At 42.0% G+C, this 16,637-nt stretch overlaps 1 protein-coding gene across 17 annotated transcripts in view; it reads left to right on the top strand.

Moving 5' to 3' along the window:
- The window catches only part of ARHGEF9 (Cdc42 guanine nucleotide exchange factor 9), a 456,021-nt gene that overhangs the window by 265,880 nt on the left and 173,504 nt on the right, over positions 1 to 16,637 (top strand). The gene's annotated exons all lie outside the window — the stretch shown is intronic.

Here is a 16,637-nt window from a genome sequence, read left to right as displayed (position 1 = left end):
AAAGAATCAGATTTGATCATTCCCAGTTAGTGTGCAGCTGAATGGAGTCAGGTGGAGGGGAAGGAGCATAAGTCATCCCTGAAATCATATTAGCTTCTTCAGTTACTTGCTTTCATTTTTAGTGCTTTTTCATACCTTTCATTTATATAGCAATTTTGGACAGAATTCTTTATTCAATAAAATGTTGCTTTTTAATCTTGAATATACATCAAAGAGTTCCCTTTAGTCTCATGAAAACTCACTATTTGGGATCTTCAAGGAGAAAGGCAGTGTGAATTGGGAAAGCTTAAAACACTATATATATATATGTGTGTGTGTGTGTGTGTGTGTGTGTGTGTGTGTGTGTGTGTGTGTGTGTGTGTGTATAAACGTGCTGCCCAGAACTGATCATACTTACCATGTGCCATCTGATCAGAATTAAGTAAAAAAAGGACTTTGTCTATGAAATACCTAATTGTGCAATCTTCTTCTGGTCCTCAGTCCTCAGTGAACATACAGATCACTTGGAGAGTTTTTAAATACCTGTGCCGAGTTTCCACTCTAAGAGATTCTGATTGAATTGTCACATGATAGGTTCCAGGCAGCTTTTTATTTTTAAATAAAAAATAAGTATTCCAAGGTGATTCAAACATGCAGAGAGGGTTAAAAGCCTTCTTAATGGCTTTGCTGCCTCTTCCAGTCGTCTATGCTCTTGTGAAGTTAGCCTTTTGAACCTAACTTCAGGTGTTTTTGAACCAAGCCCTAAAATGTGTTTGGTTGATCAATTACTCTAGCTTTTTATGGTTTTTTAAATTTTGCTTCATTGTGCCAAAACTTAGCAGTTCCTTCTAGCATTGCATCAGTTGAACTTTTATTTTCTTTGGTTGGTCTATCCTAGCTTTTGAGGTTTTTCTTTTTTTTTCCTTGCCATGGAACAGATTAGCAGTCTCTTCTAGCATTGCATCATTTAAAAACTGAATAAGTACCATCCAAGCTGTTGATTCAAAGAAGTGTTGAATATAATGTGATTAATGCTAGCTCCTCTGGCAACTCATCAAAGCTGCCTCTTGGAATTGGAGCCAGTTAACTTTTGTGTACATCTGGTCAGATAGTGCAGAATCCACTGGGCCCTACCATCATCTCTCCTATCAGTCTGTTGATGAGGATAATGTAGCATGATGGATTTGTTGTATGCTTTGTGGACATCAATTTGTACGCAAGTTTCATAACAATCATCTACAAAGCCAATGACCCCATGAGAAAAAGTATGAGTCATTTGGTATCTTACCCCTAGTAAATCCTGTTGCAGGCTTTGGGGTTCCCTGTTTTCTTTGAATACCCACAAACCATATGTTTCCTAATTGAGTCCAGAATTTGCCTGAGGGTCAGTGCCACAACTGTAGATTTTGGGTACCACTTTCTTTTCCCCTCTTTGGAAAAGCAGGGCATCATAGATTTAGCTTTAAAATAATATATTTGGTTTTCGAACAGTTCACGTAACTCTGTATGTGTATTTCTTTTGGTTGACTGCATTGTTTTCATTAACATAGTGGTTCTCAGCCCTAGCTGCACATTGGAATCACCTGGGGAGTTAACAGGACTAACAACAATTCCTAAGATCTCTGGGGGAGATCTTATTGAGTTGGTCATGGTGAAGCCTGGCATCAATATTTTTTAAAAAGCTCCCTGAGGTGACAAGAATGTTCAGCCAGGGATGAGAATGACTGCTATGTTCAAAGGAAATGTCAGCTCAGCCTGAATCTGGCTTGTTGCACACATGAATAGGCAGGCTTCACAGATGGTGAAATTTTATTCTAGGATTGTGGGGGCCTTGATGAATCCCAGGGGCTTGTGCCCACACCAAAATGGAGGATTCAACCCTAGAGAGTGAGTAGTCTGAGGGTCTATTTGGATTTTAAATTATCAGCTGTGAGATAGTTTGAACCTTTCAGGAAAAAAAGTTCCTATGCATTTTCTATAATGGTGAAGAAGATTCTGTTCATTTGCTGGGTGACCTTGGTCAAATTACCTCTCCCCTCTGAAATTTGGTTTCCTCATCTGCAAAGTAAGATCAGCTGGATTAGATAGCTTCAAAGATTTCTTCCAGGTTTAATGATCTGTGCTTACTTTGTGATTAATACTAATGATCAAAATGATTAAGAATATTATTATTCAAAACTAGTAGGTGATCCAAAGATCTCTTTTAGCAGGTTTGGGATGCACAGGGTTATTTTGGAGGTAGTAGACTTGCCTTCCTAATTATATTTAGCTTAGTCTCTTCTAGAATAACTGAACTATGGGGTTATATTCATTGAGCACACACTGGTTGTCCACAGGGAAGTGAAATCTACTGTGAACTGAGTGGCAGGGGGGATGTTAGTTTGAGATTTAGTATTTGTTCAAGAGACATGTTGCATGGATAATTGAAGATTGCCTCTTATAGATAAAATGCCAGCGTTATAGGTCTGGGAAAGCCTAGGAGGCAAGCAGCTGGCTCTTCTGACACCTCAGAACCCCTTTCCTACAGTATTTTAAGTAGCCATTCATTTAGTTAATACTACTACTAGTGCTAATATGAATTTAAATGAATAAAATTTTGTACTTATTTCATTGGCTCTTTGCTTAAATCTGGAAGTAGTTGAGGAAACTGAGGCACTGGGAGATTAAGCGTGTTACTCAAGGTCACATATTCAGAAAGTGATCATTCCTGGCCTAGAACCCAGGTCTCTTGATAGCAGATCGTTTCAGTTCTTCAAGTGTAGCCTGCATACTGAACTCTGTGGTCAGAATGTGGTCATGATTCTGAGAATTTGAAATTTCTTACTGACATACAGCAGAATTCAAGAGAAAACTTTGAAGAAAGGAACAAAGGGATAACCTAGAGGAAATGGAAAGGTTAAGGGAGGGATATGTCCAAAGTCAGTTCTTTCTTGCTTCTGTTTTAGTTTCAAGCCCCTGACAAGAATTGGGTATTTGGGCTTTGGGCATCAAGATTGTGAGTTGGTAGTAGAGAAGAGGGAAATTGTGAATGCATGATGGAGAGACAACATATGGAAGGCAGATCTTTAGTAGGAGAAAAAACTCTATAAATGGCCTTGGGCCTACTAAAATCAAGCTGTGGCTCTGTACCTACCTTGCTGCCAGAACTTGATCAAAGCCCTTCTCCACTAGGCCTCTTGTTTCCATGTGACTAAAATGAGAAGTAGATTTAGCAGGAGAATCATGTTCTCAAATGAAATTTTATCCACAAACTTCTCTATAAAACATGGCATGAGAAAGCAGAACTTGTCTGGTTGAGTGGAGGAGAGAGTCTAGAGTTCCTGACTTGCTAGTGCAGACCTTATTCATTAGGGGAATTGGAGTTAGAAGAGCAGGGATGGTTGCCCAGCACAACCAAATTGCTTGGGAGATAAGGTAACTCAATGGAGGAGGCCAGGGTGGGCCAGCAATTAAAGTATTTTGGAAATCTGCATGCCTTTCCCCATCCTGTTTTACAAGTGAAAGAATTAAAGCACTGAGGGAGAAAGGGATTTATTCAAGGTTGCAGTGATGGGTCTGGTATCCTGAGTCATCAAATCAGCCCCTTGCCCCCTATAACCTTCTACCTCTGCTATAGAGTTCTGGCTCTGTGTTCCCTTGGCTGTATCAGAGACTTGGATGCTCTCTCAGGTTTGGTTGGAGAGAGCTCTTAGAGAGAGGCTGGGAGAACAAAAGTATTATGTAACTTCCTAAAGGGGAAAAGGCCTGTCAGAGCCCTCAGAGTGCCAGGCAGTCAGATGCGTGTAGGGGAGCAGAGAATCTTCTGCAGACTACATCAGTTCTTCTGAGGAAGGGCTCCCTGGGTACAACAATGTGCTGCTCAGCCATCCACCCTGAGGGTCCAGAGGCATCTAGCATTGTGCATCCATAGCCAGATCTGGGAATGGTTCTGGCAGCTCTGACCTCTGTTTGCCTGCCTTCATTAGAGGAGGGGAAGGATGCACCTCCCTGCCCAGCAGGCTGCAGGAAGGATGTGCTAAGAGCCCACCCACACCCCCTCAGAGTGTGGTGCCTAAAGGCAGCATCTACTTTTAGCTGTACTTCCCACAGCCTCTCCTCTGCCCACTCTCTTCCATCCTCCTCTCTCTGTGAACCCTGCTTGGCAGTGGGGCTGGGCAGTGGGTGCTTTGACATTTGGAAAGAGGCATGGTAGAGCCAGGAATCCCTAGGAGAAGCTTTGATATGGTGGGGAATACTCAGAACAGGCATAATGATGAGACTGCTTTGTGTTTAGGGCCTAATAGGCAGTGGAGAGATTTACTGATTTCCTTTGGACCTTGCAGCCAGCTGAGGCACTTGTTTTGAAAATCTAGATTGAACTGCATAGGAGGGCTCAGAAAAATTTATTGGATAGAAAGTGTATTGACACTTTCTCTACTCAGATTTAGAGAAAAGCCACTGGGGCTAGTGGATGCTTGCTTGATTCTTGACTCTCGAACATTGTCTTAAACTTTTCAGTGGGTTTTGCACATTGTCTCACTTGATCGTGGCCCTATGAAGTAAGTAAAACAGGGACTACCAGCATTTTGCAGATGAGAAAAATGAGACTCAAGGATGTATTGTCATATAGTGCCAGATTTGGGCTCAAGCTTTGGAAGTTATAGTGCCATTTAAATCATTCCGAACAGCTCTATCTTCTAGAAAGGGAGTGTTACAGCTGTCTTGAGTCCAATTTCTTCATTTTGGAAGCTGGGGAACTAGGCTCAAAGTAAGAAAGGACTCACACAAGGAAACACACAGTATGTTTAAAGCAGTACTGGAGCTATAGCTTGCAAGAATGTGAATTCCCGGATCTATGAGACTTGCAAGCTGCTCTTGTCTTTCAGGAATGGTAAAGGAAATCTGTATGGTGTGATAGAAAGCAAAAGATCACTGAACTAATTGTTTGTCATTTTTTAGCTCTGTGACCTTGGGTGAATCACTTAGCCTCTCTGAGTTGGTTTTCTCTGATAATCCCTGAGAATTTTCTGAGGCTAAAATCCCTGAGTGACTGCTGTAGTGGAAGGGCCTGACACTTGGTAGGCCTCTACCTTTAACAAATCCTCTCTGTAAAGGATTTGTTAAAGGCATACACATGAATATAAAGAGGGGCTATAAATATGAACTTAGTTGCTGGGTGACCTTTAACAAATCCCACTGTCTTTGTGCCTCATTTCTCTCTGTTACAACATGGAGGCCTCTTTTATTTTCCTCCCCTGGAAGGATAGAATCCCTATGTCCTGGCCCATATCTTGGGTCATTGGTTGGAAGCTGGATTTTTTTTTCTTATAAGAAGCTTTCTTTTATTTACCCCCATTTCCACCCACCCTGCCACCTGGCCGTACATGGTACTATGAATACCAGACTAGCTTTCTGTCTCCCTATCTACTGCAAAGATAAAAGAGGAGGTTGGAAGAAAGCCAAAGTTAATTGTATTTTTATTTAGTGCCTTCTTAAATCCATCAGGCCAGAATAACCTAGGTACTTAGCTTTTAAAACCCAATTCTTTGCTCCCAGGTCCTTAACCAGAATTTGTGATGGGCATTACTGGGTTTCATGATATGATTAAGAGCTGTATTTAGAGTTCACAAGCTCTGGACAAATGACCTAATTAGGTCAAGTCTGCACTTTTTACCTTTATCTGTACTACTTTGAAAAATTCTCTTTACCTCTGGAACAGGGCAAGAGGATAAGGACTATTGTATAGTCCTCTATAGTCATATGTTCCTGCCATGTTTTTCTTTTCTCACAACCCTGTGAGGTGAGCATGGCTTGGATTGTTCTTCCCATTTTAAGGTTAAGTAAATTGAAACTCTTAGTGTTTCCTCTTACAGCAGTGGTGTGCTCTTAAGAGCATTGCATATATAGTTAGATGTTATCAACCCACCCATACCAAATGACCTTGAGCAAGAAGTTCGTTGTAAAGGTGCCTTCTACACTTTGCTTTTATCCATGTCTTGTTATAAAAGTTAGTCAAGATAGCAGAGAAAACCAGGCAGATGTCACCATGTAACTCTGACTAGGTTGGCATTGAACTACTAATTGGCAGCTCAGATACAGTTATTTGACCTATAAGTCCACCCATGTATCATCCATAGATGCATGAGAGGCCTTGCCAAATTCAGAAGGGTGGCCCTACATCCTGTGACCCTTCACACCCTGTTTGGAAGTTTTCTCTTTGTAGATTTATCTGGTTGTACCTTGAGCCTAAAAGATGGCTTAGTACCATCACTAGTTCCCATAGTCATCCCAAAAGATGGGAAAGGAATGCTTTGGATAAACCCCATCTCGTTTTGCCTGAGCTTTAGTGACCATTGTATGCATTTAGGACTTTATCCTTTTTACTTCAAGTGGCTCAAGACACTGGCAAAATGAGTATGGAATGACAAATGTAGGGAAGCAACCAATAGCCTGTCCAGGGCTAAAGGGAGCCTAGCTAGAATGAGGCATCTGTAGGTGCTAATCCATATGCACATATATGTGCAACTTTCTTTTTGTTGTGGTAGTGGTGGTAGGAGAGATCAGAGTTAGTCCATGATGCTTAAACTGATAAAATCACTGTATAAGAATGAGGAACAACCCATAAGCCCACTCCCTCACGATACTGCTAAAGGAAACTGCTGTCTGGGGAGAGGTAAGGACTTGCCCAAAGTCTTAGAGTTGGTCCTTGATCCTTGTCTTTCTTTTTGAGGCCTCTTGGATAAATGGAGTGGTGGCTAAGCCTCTTGGGAAAAGCACCTATGAACAATATATTCAGAAAGTGACAGATGAAGTTTGAGTCAGTGTCCTCTGACCTTCTTGGGAGCAGTTTAACCCAGGTGTCTTAGGGAAAAGCTGATAGAAACAAATTGTACAGGAGGAAAATTAGTTCAGTCTTGCTGTCTATCAATGGCTTCTGCCCATATTCACACATTATAGGTCACATGTGATGCACATACTCAAACATATGTGGAGTATATTTAGGATACACATAGGACACACATGTGGGATATACCTTCTCATTGATACACTTGGAGCACACACATTCAGTTTGCCATGGGGCACACTCACACTTGCACATGCTTGGCACAGGTAGAGTACACACATACACACATGAGGCATGCTTATGCAAATTTGTGTGGGCATACATGGATGCATATAAAACATAACTGCACATTCACATACATAGAGTATACTGAGATGCATACTCAGATATACTCCTACCCCTGGGCACACACTCCTAAGGACTTGAACAAACAACCCCCCCCCCCACAACCTTGAGACACATTTGAACCCATCTATGGGACACATGCACAGGCCCCACACATCCTTATGGGACACATTCTGATGAAGAACACAGTGTATCCCTAAGACCAGTCAGCTGTCCCAGTCTTTCAAGTAGGCACAACAGGGCACTGGCCCCCATCTGTTCGGGCCTCTATCAGTTTGCTCTGCCCCTTTATGCCTGAAATCAGGCTTCAGAGAGCAGTGAGCTCAGGAATAAAATGGATACTCAAGGTGGCATGTGTTATAGCAGGCTCTATCATTCAAACAAAACTTAGAACTGAGCCCTGAGTTGTTAACAGGCAGATGGAGAAGATAAGTTGACATTGATCAATGCAGAAAGTTTGAGCCTGCTCCTCTAGTCCCTAATCTACTTACAGACCATTAGGTAATGGTATAATTGTGAAGTAATATCATAGAAAACCTAAAGGAACTGATATTAAAGTTTGTTTTTCTAGGGAATGACATAACAACTTGGAGCAGAATAAGTATATCTAAATGGGGAGCGGGAGACTGTGAGGGGAAGTACATAGGATTCATAAAGGGGGCAGAGGTTTAGCCTCTCCTGGGTCAGTGGTGGATGGAGAAAACAGCCACATCCTTAATGACCACAGCCCTGCCCCTAGGCACAGCAGCTTGGACCATCTGGCCCCACTAATGAAGACCTGCTATTTTTAGAGTTTCTCAAGCTGGAAACCAGGTCGGGGTGTCCTGGAGAGGCCTTTCTGGCCCTTAGTACCAAAGGCTGGAGCTAGAAGGAGGGGCTCTAGACTGTATCTGGGTAAAGGGTGGGGAGCAATGAGACAGGTGGCCAGTGTGCCAGGTCTGCCCTTTAGCAGCAGCCTCAGAGACCCAGGGAATTACTGTTGAATGTGACAGCCTCATGTCTGTTTCTGAGCTTTGGACTTGAAATCAAGAAACACAAATTTCATATTAGGATTTTACATTTAGGGTAGAAGATTTTGAAGATCGAAAAAAATTCTAATATTCTTTTATATTGTTCCTTACCTGAAGAAAGAATGCAATAAAATTTCAAACACACACACACACACACATTTCAGTTGCTATTCTGCCACTTGGGGTGTGTGTCTCAGTCAGGTTCCCTTCCTCTCTCTGAGTCTTATTTGGTCTATATGTAAAATCGCCAATATTGCCTCTCAGACTTTAGCAAAGCTCAGATAGACTCAGCTGAGAAAATGCTTTGCGGACGTACTTGTTCTTCACCCATAAAGCTGTATCTCCCCTGTTCCTAAGTTGATCTCAATACCTGCCAACTACTGAGCCTAACTTACAGAGTAGCAGTAGAAAGAAAGACCAAAGAGAGGCAACCTCATGGGGTCAGGTTGGTCAGTCATGCTGGGATCACCCTCACTCATAAAGATGCTTTTCAGTACCAGGTCAGTCCTTTCCCAGAATACAGGTTTACAACATGTATTGCAACATTTATATGGTCATATAGCTTTGGCTCCTTAGGAACTCTAGGTAGGGAAAGTGGGGAGCATCAGAAACAGTTTTCTTCTTAAACTAGAAAAAGCAAGCTCAGATAGCCTGTACCTGCCACGTGCCAGAGGATGTAGCCTTTATTTCCAGTATTGACCCTGAGAATGTGCCTTATTCTAAGTTTTGTGCTCAGGGCCATTTCCACCTGCCTTGTTGAAGGGGGTGGGTCAGGAACTAGACTATTAGCACAAGTTCAAATTTCTCCTCATCCCATAAATTATGGGCAAATTCCTTCTGAGTCTCTTTTCTGGTCTGTAAAATAGGCTTAACTGTTAAGTTTCAGGATTGTGAGGTGCAAGAATTAATGGTGACAAAATATGTGAAAGTGCCTTTTAAAATGTTGACCATGTTTTTCTATTGTTAATTGTTACGAGTCTATCCAAGTTGTGATTACAGGTACTTTGGAGGTAATCTAGGAACTTGTCTTCACTTTATTTCTCAATTTCTTACCCCTACCCTGTTATAAACTAGTATTGTCTCCATTTTGCAGATGAGAATACTGAGTCTGAGGATACAGGGTTAGGTAATGGTGGATTCTGGTCCAGAAGCCATGCGTTCAGACTCTATTCAGTGTTCTTTCTATGGCCCGAAGCTATCACCCCATGAAGTCTAGTACTAAAAGGAAGCTGCTGGTGGCAACTTAATTTTAAAAATTTAGGTTTGTCTCTGACACATAGCAAGGGACAGGGGCTCTCTGGGGCACAGCCTAACCCAGAAGTGCCCTGCTTACCCATGAGAGGCACTGACTTGTCATCCCTTCCACAGTAGCTCACGTCCTACTCGTCTCCTGCATATTAGAAGCAGTGAAGCGTTGGAGAAGATGCTAAGCTGTTGTGAGAGGGAATTGTGCTGCCCATTTAATTCACTTCAGGATGATCCCTGAAGGCACTTGGTCTACCTCAGCTACTCCCACCTCCTCACAGCTTCCTGAGTATAGAAGCCTTGTATGACTGACCTGCCTAAGGGGTTGGACCTAAAGGTATCTGAAGAAATAATTTTTTATTATTTAATAATTATTTAATAATTATTTCTGAAGAAATAATATTTTAGGACCTTAATCTTTGGGGTATTTTGCCAACTCTTGAGAGTTAAAATAGTAGAGATCCAGAAACCACAGCTGAGAGAGTTCCCTGAGACTATTTGGGCTGACTCTTACCGGCCTTGATGTAAACATTAAAATATAGCTTGGCTGACATTTATTCCCATTGTGTATTTTCCTTTGTACACCGCAGACTCACAAGCTAGGCCAAATTTCCTAGAGCCTTTCTAGCTTGTGTATTTTTCCTTTCTCAGCCCAGGAGAAGGGTGGGTAGGCACACTGAGACAAGAGTAATGAAAGGAAGGAAATGGAAGAATCTGTGGAGCTCAGGCCTTGGGTGCTAGGCTCTGGGGAAGAAGACCTTTTGTGTCTTTTGTCATCTGTCCTGCCACTAATAGGTTATTTTCCTATAATTCACAGATTGGCTATGAAAGCCTAACTCAAATTGTTGCTGTTTTCACTTGTGCTACTGAAACCTATGGAATGACTATAATACTGACCTTTCTAGGGGATTGGACAAGCAATGTCAGGGGTTAGGAAACTGGAATAAAAAAGGAGAGAGACACCTTCTGTTCTTAAATTTTGAGCACCCAGAGAGGTGGATAGGGAAGGGTCAGTCACCAGAGCTCTGCCAAGAAGCAGCCACATAGTTTCTTCAGTTCTCTTGACTATAAGTGAAGTCGCTCACTCGTGTCTGACTCTTTGCGACCCCGTGGACTGTAGCCTACCAGGCTCCTCTGTCCATGGGATTCCCTAGGCAAGAGTACTGGAGTGGGTTGCCATTTCCTTCTCCAGGGGATCTTCCCAACCCAGGGATCGAACCCAGGTCTCCTGCATTGGAGGCAGACACTTTAACCTCTGAGCCACCAGGGAAGACCCTCTTAACTATAGAAGACTCATTTAAAATTATTTTTGAAAAGGAAATACAGTCACATGGTCCAAAAGGTACACAGTGAAAAGTCTCACTCTAGCCCTGCCTTCCAGCCACTTGGCTTCCTCTGCAGAGGTCATCAGTGAATCCTTCCAGAGAAATGTTACATGGATATAAAAAACATGTATGAATATATTTTTCTCTGTTTATGATAATATGCACCCTATTCTATATCTTGCTATGCTTTGGAGGTTCTGTGATCCTATAGGAGCATGAGGATATGCTGTGGAGAGCAGAGGTTAAGAGCACTTGTTCTAGAGTAAGACAACCTGGGTTTTGGTTCTGACCTTGTGTGACCTTCAGCAATCACTTCATCTTTCTGAGCCATGTTTTTCTCGTTTTTAAAATGGTGAGCAAGTAAGTTAGTATATGTAAAAACTTAGATTTGTCCCTGACACATACTAAAATGAAAGTGAAAGTGAAGTCGCTCAGTCATTTCTGACTCTTTGCGACCCCATGGACTGTAGCCCCCCAGGCTCCTCGGTCCATGGGACTTTCCAGGTGTGAATACTGGATTGGGTTGCTATTTCCTTCTACAGGGGATCTTTCCAACCCAGGGATCCAACCTGGATCTCCCGCATTGTAGGCAGATGCTTTACTGTCTGAGCTACCAGGGAAGCCCTGACAAATACTAAGTACTCAGTAAATGTTAACCATTTTTTATTATTAGAAAAATTCTGGACTGTGAGTCAGAAGATTTGGGTTCTCTTTTTGCCCATGCTCCTGGGATACCTGAGGGACTTCCTTTGTCCAAGCCTGTTTCCTCATTTTAAAAATGAGGTCTCATCCCTGCTCTTCTTACTCCCCAGAATTGCTGGCAGGATCTAGTGACCTCATGAATGTGTAATGAATATGAAAGGAATTTAGAAACTATAATGTGTTAAGCTCATGGTAGGTGAGCTGCTTTCTCTTTTCTTGAAACTACTTTAGGTGGCTTGAACTGGGTGGAGAAAGCAGTACTCATTCTTCTGGCAGTGGAACCTAAAGGCCATCCTTGTACTAAAGTTCTATTCTGGGTAAAGGTAACCCATGGCAAAAATCTGAAATAGTCAAGTTTTGTCTTCTGACCTTTCTTATCCGACTCCATCCCACTTCTGATGTCCTTGTTTCCATGTCTTTTTCAATTCCCCTCTGTCTGTTGACAGCAGCATCTGTCAAAGACAACCTAACTTTCCATTTGAGATAAGCTGGTCCAACTAGCTCAGGGAGTTATATTCACTTAAGTTCAATTTGCTTAAGTTCAATACTCAGTAACCAAGTCAAGCCTGGAGCCCATTCTTCCCTTCCCACTGTTTTTTCACTAGCATTTTTATTTTAGTGTAAATTTGAATTTCAGATTGCTTAGCAAAAACATTTAGTGGTGAATGAGATACTGGAAGTAACTCTACTTAGCCTTCATTTCCAGGGAGGGTCAGATTTGTTTGGGGCCCTGAGAGGAGGGTGAGGTAGGTGATGGTTGTAGTATTCAAGGGGTGACATCTGTAGGGCAGAGGAAGGAAGGACCATCAGAAAATGTCTAAAACTGATCTCCAAAATGAAACTTAGGAAGAAAATATTGCAAGTTCTTTATATATTAAATTGTTAATCTCATCATTTCATTTCTACTTTTTTGTGTAGATTTTTTATAAAACACATACTACATTAGTAGTAGGTAGATACTGGGATAGACGTTTATTTTTTAACCAATTGATTTTTTTTGTCTTTTTTTATTTTAATTTTTTTAATTTTAAAATATTTAATTCTTACATGTGTTGCCAAACATGAACCCCCCTCCCACCTCCCCTCCCCATAACATCTCTCTGGGTCATCCCCATGCACCAGCCCCAAGCATGCTGTATCCTGCGTCAGACATAGACTGGCGATTCGATTCTTACATGATAGTATGCATGTTAGAATGCCATTCTCCCAAATCATCCCACCCTCTCCCTCTCCCTCTGAGTCCAAAAGTCCGTTATACACATCTGTGTCTTTTTTGCTGTCTTGCATACAGGGTCGTCATTGCCATCTTTCTAAATTCCATATATATGTGTTAGTATACTGTATTGGTGTTTTTCTTTCTGGCTTACTTCACTCTGTATAATCGGCTCCAGTTTCATCCATCTCATCAGAACTGATTCAAATGAATTCTTTTTAACGGCTGAGTAATACTCCATTGTGTATATGTACCACAGCTTTCTTATCCATTCATCTGCTGATGGACGTCTAGGTTGTTTCCATGTCCTGGCTATTATAACCAGTGCTGCGATGAACATTGGGGTACATGTGTCTCTTTCAATCCTGGTTTCCTCGGTATGTATGCCTAGCAGTGGGATTGCTGGGTCATAAGGTAGTTCTATTTGCAATTTTTTAAGGAATCTCCACATTGTTCTCCATAGTGGCTGTACTAGTTTGCATTCCCACCAACAGTGTAGGAGGGTTCCCTTTTCTCCACACCCTCTCCAGCATTTATTGCTTGCAGATTTTTGGATCGCAGCCATTCTGACTGGTGTGAAGTGGTACCTCATTGTGGTTTTGATTTGCATTTCTCTTATAATGAGTGATGTTGAGCATCTTTTCATGTGTTTGTTAGCCATCTGTATGTCTTCTTTGGAGAAATGTCTATTTAGTTCTTTGGCCCATTTTTTGATTGGGTCGTTTATTTTTCTGGAATTGAGCTGCATAAGTTGCTTGTATATTTTTGAGATTAGTTGTTTGTCAGTTTCTTCATTTGCTATTATTTTCTCCCATTCAGAAGGCTGTAAAATATTGAACTTTTTATTTTGTATTGGGGTATAGCTGATTAACAATGTTTTGATAATTTCAGGGGAGCAATTTTTAAACAAAACAATTGACAACTGTCCTTTTAAACTATTGTAGGCTTGGTTTCTAATCTTGGCTCTGCTGCAGACTAACTTGACATGTTAGCCAACTTCTGTTTACTAGAACCTTAGTTTTCTTATCTGTAAAATGTTAGACTGAACTAGATGTGCTAGCTCATGGGAATCTCCAATCCTGGCCTTCTCTGAGTATAATAATTCACTCTTTCAGGCTTTTGAGCCTGAGACAGAGTCAAGAAGGGTAGGTTCAAGCCCTAGCGTCTTGCTGGTTGCTTTGTCCCTCAGTCAGCTTTCCTGGGTCCCTTCCCTTCTCCACTCCTACCTCCTCTACCTAGCCCAGACAGGCTGAGGATCTCTTACATAAGCCTAACTGACCTACTTGAAGATCTTTTGTTACAAGCACAATCACTTTTCCTGCAAACACAGATGGGGTGTTTGCATCCAATCTGCATTCTATCCTTCCTGGGCCCTGAGGGTGGGTCTGATTGTGCTTTTCTTGTGTCTTCATTGTTAGCCTAGGTTTAGATGTTACATGCCTCTGTCTGTAGTCCTAAAGGACACAGTCTGAAGGGGAGACAGCTCAGCCAGTTTGAGTCCCCGGGGGCCTGATCTAGCAAATGCTCACTGACCATTCCTGCTCATCAGTCATTTATCATGTCTTCTGGGAACCCAGGACAGTGCTAGACTTCGTCAGGAGAAAAATGACCCATCCCTGAACAGGAAACTACTGACAAGGGCCAGAAACACTGCTAAATGCCTTGGCCAATGTCTTTTCTGTTGCAGGGAGTAAAAGAGAAGAGGGAAATCAATAAGCACTGGAAACCATCTTTCACTTTCTGATGGGCTGTTTAAATACATATTTCCCTTTTGGGCTATAAGGACTCCCCAGGAGATAATTACATTCTCTTTGGAAATGCCTGCCAAGGCTAGAGACTTTGCAAGCTGGTGTCCTGGGTGGGCATGCTCAGTAGACTTCAAGGTGGTTTAAGTTGGTTGAAATATATTTATTTTTTCTGTCTCTTCTCCAGGTATAGAAGCAGGTTATAGTATACCTTACTAAATGCTGTTACTGTTATCACTACCTTAGACCATATGGCCACATTTAAGAATATATTAGAACTATTAGTTCCAACCTATCTCCTCCTCTGCTCCTTCCCCCCACCTACAGTCCTCTTTCCCCTACAAGATTTTAACACGACATCTGTCAAATGGATAAAAAATGACTTTTCCTTCTTGCTGCCTTGCCCACCCACCCTCTGGCTGCCGTGTTGATGAGTATAGAACTATACATGTGGGAGCCACAGAGGACAAATTCTTCATGTAGTTCTAGCCCCCTCCTCCTAACCCTTCTGTAAACCTAGAGGAGCTCCAACCCCATCCCTTGGAGGAATTCCAAGGCTGGCCTTCAAGGCACAGTCCAGAAAAAGTTAAAGCTTCCAAGTCTTGTCTCAGTGGAACTATGTAAAGAAATTCAAGAACCCAGCTGTAGGGTGATGAGTCTAGGTCACTTCAAGCATTTGGGGCTTTTTGAATCTCCTGCCTATCCCCCGGGCTTGCCCTGGCCATCTTTCAAGGTATGTAGGAAACAAGCGACCCACATGGATAGCTGGAACTTAGTAGCCACAGCAAGTCCAAGAAGGGCGAGATAATCAGGGCAGGAATATTTTGGAGATAGGTCCCAGTCTGACTAAAGAGATAGATAGGGGTCAGAGTGACCTCCAGCTTGGGATGACATGCTTCTGACTCAACTCGTGGAAAGAGCATTGCTGGGTCTTTTTTTTTGTTTTTACTGATAATTTTTCTCAGAGTATTGGGAGCTGACTTGGGTCGATTGAACGTAGCTCTAGGAAATTGTTTCTAGATTGTAGTGTAGAGAGATACTGCAAAAATTTTCCATTAGGGGTGTCAATGTTGAAGGTCTAGGAGGGAGTGGAAGAAGGGGTGCAGGTACAGATAGTCTCTTGAGGCAGCCTGGGAAAATCCACTTAGGCAAACTACTGTAATTCCTTATCCTGCTTGAAAACTGACACAAGAAAGAGAAACCAAGAGTAAGAATTTCAGAGATTCTGGTTTCTTTGGAAACCATTGCAGTTAGAGGAAATTCTTGCACTTCAAACTCAGGCTCTAGAAAGTTTAAAAGACACTTTATCTCAGTATGATATATGATTTAAAATCACTCGGGCTGCTTGTTAAAAATGCTGGGGTGATTCTGAGCAAAGAGTCTGGGAATGACAATTGAGAAACTGGTATAAAGAATCAGAGGCACCTGGATGATACCAATAAATTCCCAAACAACTTGACAGTAACTTTTATTTCCAAGATGCTTTGAAGGTGCAAGCTGATGCTTATCAGGATGGGAGCTACTCTGTTGAGGGAGATCTCTGCAGCCAATGGTATCATGATTGGTGGTCTGGAAACACTTCTCTCTGATCTTTGCAATCCTTGGCCCTGTTGGCTGCATTTTCTCTAAAGGACCTATTCCTTCAACAAGACTGAAATCTTGACATCATAAGCTTTGGGGCAGCAGCTGGGTGTCACTTCAGAAACTCCTAGGCCCGTTAGGTTGAGCTAATGGCTGAAGTGTCATACTAGAAGAGTCCATTGCTAAGGTGTAAACCAAACAAGCAACTTCCCTACCTCATATATTTGGTCACTGTTATAGCTGAGATCACTTCATAACTTCTTTTAGAAGAGGTCTAGGAAGAGGTGTTATCCTTTGTTATTAGTCTGTAATAATTGTTGTTAGTCCTGGATGGCTTCATATCTTAAGATGCTAATCTGATAGATTTACCCAGCTTTTAGGAGCTGACAGGTGTGAATTGGCTTTTGACGTATTGGCCTCTGGATCAGGTGGTCTGTCTGATTCTTTCTGAGCTGACCTGTATGTAGCCTCTTCTTTCAAATCAAGCCAGCTGGGCTGGGATTCGTGTCTGCCAGGTGTGGCTAAAGCCAACCTTCATTTTGTTAAAGTGAAAAATTATGTTAACAGTGGGATATTGAAGGAAGCCAATGCCTAATGACTCACAAATCACATGCCCAAACTAGGAAAAAGATAATCACATCATGAAAAGTGGCAATATTTGCATACTTC

Source organism: Ovis aries, chromosome X (assembly GCF_016772045.2).
Source record: "Ovis aries strain OAR_USU_Benz2616 breed Rambouillet chromosome X, ARS-UI_Ramb_v3.0, whole genome shotgun sequence".
Lineage (NCBI taxonomy): Eukaryota > Metazoa > Chordata > Mammalia > Artiodactyla > Bovidae > Ovis > Ovis aries.
Note: the sequence above shows the minus strand (reverse complement) of the source record. Positions and strands in the feature narration are given on the sequence as shown.